Here is a 6,341-nt window from a genome sequence, read left to right as displayed (position 1 = left end):
AATATGCTGTGTCTATATGATGCCAAAATAACCTGAACTTGAGCAAAGTAGTAGTTAGCACTTACTGTACCTTCTTGGCACCAAGGCACATCGACTGTTTTTCTTTTTTTTCAAACTGAGTTAGGTAGCTTCCTGAGCATGAGACCGTGTTGTTCAGAAAAAATAAACTATTAGGGAGTAAATGACTTTGCTTGACTTTATTCACTGACTAAAATCATGGCTACCCTGAGAGTGAATTTATTCTTAATCTGAGCTCAAGACTTAAGAAAAGTAGAAAATAAGAACAGTCTACTTAAGTTTTATCATCGTTTAATAGTGTTTATTGTGTGCTACGAAATGGAAAAACAAATAAACATGACACAATCCCTAGAAATCCAAAGTCAATTGAAGGGATAGACTAATAACTTTTTATTCACACGCGTACGCACACACACACACACACACACGCACACATACATACAACAACAGAGTCTGTTCAAAGGATGGAAATGGTTCAGCAGAGAGGTCTCTGATTAACCCTGTCTGGGGAATTAAATTAAGGATAGTTTCAAAGAGGATGTCATGCATCCCTAGTATTTAAAAGGTTGAATAAGACTTTTCCAAGCAGACAAATTGGAAGAAAGCATTTGGCAATAGGAGCTCTTGCCTTGTGAGGTAAAATGAAGTGTGCACAGTTAACTAGGAGACTGCTTGCTTGATTGAGATGCCTATATAGAATCTACAGGTAATTACAAAGTATCCAGGGCTTTTGCAGCCGCATATTTAATTTGATGAATTTACTTCACATTGTGGGTATTTATTTACAAAAATGTCTTTATTGCTCTTATCCTTATGATAGATGTGCAACTCTGTGCGTTCTGACAAGAACAGAAACAGATTTATATCCTGAAAAATTGACAACTGAATGGGTTCTAGCTGACTTTCAGTAGTTGCAGCCATAAAGTGACTAAAAATTCTCTTTGAGGCACCTGTGCGTTTAGAGGAACTAGGGAATATCTTATTTCATTGTCTTCAAAATCTAAAGTGTTTAAATGTTGAACCAATATATTTATGTTCCTTTATATGAACAAGATTCCAATTGTGTGCCATCTTGTTGTCATCTGAGAAACTCACTGTGGATGTCATTTTTTGTCGTAACTCCTAAAAATCATCAAAACTTTTTTTTTATTTGGAGCAGAGCTTTCTACCACTGTTTGGAGGGTCTGGAAGGGAACTCTGTAACCTCTCTTGCTCACTCCCTTTCTTGCTACTCTTGATGAAAACAAGACAGTGACTTAACTTCTCTCTCCTCTTTCCAGGCCTGTCTCTCCTTTTTCCCTGGACATCATATTTTAGATAATTTAGTTAACCAGTTCACTGAATTGTTTAATTTGAAAAACCATGACTTAAATCAAAATATCAGAAAGGCCTCTAAAACATATTACATATGAATCAATATTATTTGAAAAATGATGTTTTGTATAGAGTGGTCTTTTCATGACCCTCAGCTACTTACTTGGTTCTTAAATGTCTTCTAGATAAGATTCCCCACTCCCTCAGGAATCAATTTGTTTCCTTCATAGCAAATTTATACCAATCTGTAAACTCTACGAAAGATTGAAAATGTCTGTTGTGCTTACCAGTGTATGCCCAGCATCTGGTACATACTAGATTATCAAAGATGTATTTTGGGAAGGAATAAATAAAAAAAAAAAAGATGAACAAGTGAGTGAATGAATGATTGGCAACTTCTTCATGCTATCGTAACTGTGCCTACCTCTAGAACTCTTCATTACCCCCAATTTTTCTAAGTCATTGCTTTTAATCTGCTCAGGATTGCAAGTCAGTAACCAAACATACAAACTCTGTGCATAAACTAAGAGTAAGTAGGCAGAGAGTGGGAGCTAACAAGCTCTCAGTGACTAGACCTAGTTCCTTTAAATGGTCTGGATCCTTTTTAATAATATTGTTTCTCCGAAAATTTTTTTTTAGAGGAAGTGAATTTCAGATAAACATAGAATTAGTGAATGTTATTAGGGCTATTAATAGTAAATGTTATTTGTGGATTGTCCCCTACATATAGACATTGTCTTAAATTCTTTATACACATTATTTAGTTCAATCTTCAAAAAAATTGGTTCCATCATTATTCTCACTTTATACCTAACGAAACCATCCAAAACTCCACAGTCTGGAAGTGGTGAAGCTGGGAGAATTGGCAATTAGTGTGATCCATGAGTAGTTTTGTTGTTGGTGTGCACAGTCTTTGTTCTTTAGGGTATCAGGGTGTCTAAGCACTGGAAAGTTGCATCAGGATGATAGAGAAGAACCACAGGCTGCTGTTTCTGTCTGTACTTTTAGGTTGGTGGATAGCACATGAAGCAAGACCCTTCACTGCTTTTTATGTGACTGCTGCATCATGCTGCTCTGTTGTCAGGTGTAGAACCAAGACACAATCTGGTCTTTTTGAAGAGATGAGGCATGAGAAAGGCTTTGAAAAATGAGTAGGGTTTAGAAAGATTATGAACAAGCAAAAGAGCATACTCTTAGAGAAAAGGCAAGCATATCTGCTTAACTTAATCAGCACTTGAGTTTGAAATTCTTAATCTCATCAAAAGACTATTCCATCCAAAAGCCGAAAAAAAGCTTTCCATTTGTAGTACAATTCAGATACTCAGGATATAATCTCAGACCAAGACTTCTCCTTGCTTTCTTAATTGTGTCTTGAATTTCCAACACTGTGACATATAGTGCATTTGATTTTTGTCTTCAGGTGAGTGGATGTTTCTGGAAGAGGGAGGTGGCCTGAAAAATGGATATGATAAAAACAAACTTCACGGTGACTAAATTTGTGTTCCTGGGGCTCTCATCTCAGCCAAAGACGCAGCTCATTCTTTTTATTATGTTCTTGTTCTTCTATTTATTAACGGTGGCTGGTAATATTATTATTATCACTATTATCCAGATAGAACCTCGTCTCCAAACTCCCATGTACTTTTTCCTCACTAATTTATGCTTTCTGGATATCTGCTACACATCCACTAATGTCCCACAAATGCTATCCAACATGGTGGGAAAAAAGAAGACCATCCCGTTCTCCAGCTGTTCTGCTCAGATGTCCTTCTCCCTCCCTGTTGGAATGATGGAATGTGTTCTCCTTGGTGTCATGGCTTATGACAGATATGTAGCCATTTGTCATCCTCTTCCTTGTACTGTCTTATGAACCAAAGCACCTGTGTCCAACTGGCAGCCATTTCTTGGTCCAGTAGCTCCCTGAGCTCCTTGATTATCAGTGTCCTCACTTGAGTTTGCCCTACTGTGGGCCCAATGTCCTGAATCCCTTTTTTTGTGAGGTGCTTTCCGTCCTGAGGTTGGCTGGCGCTGACACCTCATTACTGAGCTGATTGTTTTCATCTTCAGTGTCATCATTGTCTTCATTCCTTTTCTGCTCATTGCTGTTTCCTACGCCCGAATCCTTCTATCAGTTCTCAGGATGCGGTCAGCCTCCGGGAGGCACAAGGCACTGTCCACCTGTGCCTCTCATCTGCCAGTTGTGACCTTATTCTATGGAACTGCCATCTTCATGGACATGAGACCCCAGTCGAAGTCCGCCAGGGCCGGGGGCAATGTCATTGCGGTGTTCTACACTGTGATCATGCCTGTGCTCAACCTTTTGATCTATAGCCTAAGGAACCAAGATGTGAAAGGAGTTCTAAGGAGAGCTATTGCAAGAGGACGTGAGAGCTCTTCATGTGACACTAAGGTTAACTGTTAATCTAAGATAACTGACTTCTGAATATGAAGTGAGAGAGTGAAAAATAGCCTAGACTGTCAACATCTGCCTGTCATTCATAAAAGACACATAAATCCAACTGCAAATACAATAAGAAATGTCTCCCCCAAGAACAAACCACAGCTTTAATGTATCAAAACAACTCCCCTTGTTGAGTGAGTACTATTTCCCTACTCTTTGAGAAATCTTAGTTCTCTAAAATTATAGACTATGCGGGGCCGGCCCTGTGGCTTAGCGGTTGAGTGCGCGTGCTCCGCTGCTGGCGGCCCGGGTTCGGATCCCGGGCGCGCACTGAGGAGCCGCTTCTCTGGCCATGCTGAGGCCGTGTCCCACGTACAGCAACTGGAAGGATGTGCAACCATGACATGTAACGATCTACTGGGGCTTTGGGGGAAAAATTAAAAAAAAAAAAAAAAAAGCCTGTTGGCATTGGGATTTATCATGCCGCAAGAGAATCATGGTGCAGGAGACAGAGCACAGAAAAAAAAAAAAAATTATAGACTATGCGGAATTAATTGCTTGAAATTATATCAGTAAGATGAAACTTCTTACTCCTGCCTGGAGGATCTAAAGCACCTTGACGTGGAGAAGCATTCTTAATTTTCAGTTCAGGAGCAGGACTTCAGATAAGGGTTTTTGGATGCAACATTTCACATCTGTCTTAATTTTGTAGTTTCCAAGAAAACAAGACCCTACACCTACTTTGTGGTTTAGACCTGATTTTGACCCCTTTACGTACAGCCCTGCTTTGCAATGAACCTGTCAAAATACTGCTTCATTTAAATTTCATCTTATCTCCACCCTTACCTCCAAATCCTAGTATGTGATATTCCTCTTTGCAATGGATCAATAAATCTGATTTTACCTGTCTTTAGGTTTGTTCCTGGCGGTCTTAGGCTGATTGTGTGGACAGGAGGATAACAATGATCAGAAACAGAAGATTTAGTCAAATGTTAATTAATGGATTCATTCATTCATTCACTACATATTATTGAATGACTATATAACATAATGTTAAATAAAATAGAAACACTTTCTTTCCTCATATATACATAAATATGTATACTATACATATATTATACATACATATAATATACATATATATAATATACATAATATATACACACTTATACTGAAAAATTTTGATAAATGCCAAAAAGGAAATAATCATCAAGGGGCACTGACAGACAGTAATAGGCAGGGTGACCTTCTCTGAGGAGGCTGCATGCAAAGATCAGAAGGAGAGATAGCAGTGAGATTGAGGAGACAAACTTTCTAGGTAGAGGGTAGTTGTGAATAAAGACTGTGGAGGTGTGAGAGAGTTTGCTCTGTTTGAGGGAATAAAGGAAACTAGTGAGAAGCAGGGCAGAGGGAGGTGTGGCTGGGAGGGAGGCAGCAGCCAGATGATGCAGCGCTCAATTGACTGAGGTAAGAAGGAGGGATTTATTCTTGGTAAAATGTAAGTATTATGAAGAAGGGTGATATCACACAACTTATGTTTTTAAAGGACTCTCTGGATGCTGTGTGGAACACAGGCAGATATATATATAATCACAAATTTGTGGAAACATATTTTCTGGTTTTGAAGCTTTTCAATCAATGGTATCTTTAAAGATAATTATTCTTTGAATTAAGAGAATAGCAAAATATAATTTAGCATTAATATACTTAATAAATTTAAATATGGCCTTTGATTAACATGTTATTACATTAGAGATAAATTGTTTCTAAAATTTTCTCACTTTATTTCACAATTTAGAATAAAATAAAAAGAATGTAATTTTCCTTTCATAGATATACAACAACTAAAAAGCAACCATTTCTTCTACTTAAATATATAGGTCATATACAATCAGTAAATGAAGCATCTCTGATGGGATAGGGAAAGTAGACATCACTGATTTAAAATTGATTTAAAAAGTAAAAAGCAAAATCACTAACCAAATAGCCATATTCATTAAACAGTAGTGGTTTTCTTGTGTGTACTTGCCTTGATATACAAATGACTGCATATATTGTATATTGACTCAATATGTGAACGAGGATTAGAAACATATACTTTTTTTTTTTTTTTTGTGAGGAGATCAGCCCTGAGCTAACATCCGCCAATCCTCCTCTTTTTTTTGCTGAGGAAGACGGCCCTGGGCTAACATCGGTGCCTATCTTCCTCCACTTTATATGGGACGCCGCCACAGCATGGCTTACCAAGCAGTGCGTCGGTGCGCGCCCGGGATCCGAACCAGCGAACCCCGGGCCGCCGCAGCGGAGCGCGCGCACTTAACCGCTTGCGCCACCGGGCCGGCCCCTAGAAACATATACTTTTAACCAACTTTCTTCTGAACTATTTATTTAAGTAAAAAGTAACATTTAAAATTCCCCCAAATACTGGCAAATAAGAAATACATGCTTAGTTGGCTATTTATAAATTGGAAACATAATATTAAATTATGTGTGGAAAGAAACATGAAATGACTAAAGGTATATAAAATGGAAAGGTTTTTTGTTTCACAAAAATTACCAACCCTTCTTACCTCTCAAACTCTATAAATGGATTAATTAGTTAAAAATG

General features: G+C 38.0%; 1 pseudogene; it reads left to right on the top strand.

Moving 5' to 3' along the window:
* The first annotated feature begins 2,791 nt into the window (after nt 1-2,791).
* Nucleotides 2,792-3,754, top strand: LOC131401598 (olfactory receptor 2D3-like; annotated as a pseudogene).
* The last annotated feature ends 2,587 nt before the right edge of the window (nt 3,755-6,341 follow it).

This window comes from Diceros bicornis (genome assembly GCF_020826845.1).
Source record: "Diceros bicornis minor isolate mBicDic1 chromosome 12 unlocalized genomic scaffold, mDicBic1.mat.cur SUPER_12_unloc_1, whole genome shotgun sequence".
NCBI lineage: Eukaryota > Metazoa > Chordata > Mammalia > Perissodactyla > Rhinocerotidae > Diceros > Diceros bicornis.
Note: the sequence above shows the minus strand (reverse complement) of the source record. Positions and strands in the feature narration are given on the sequence as shown.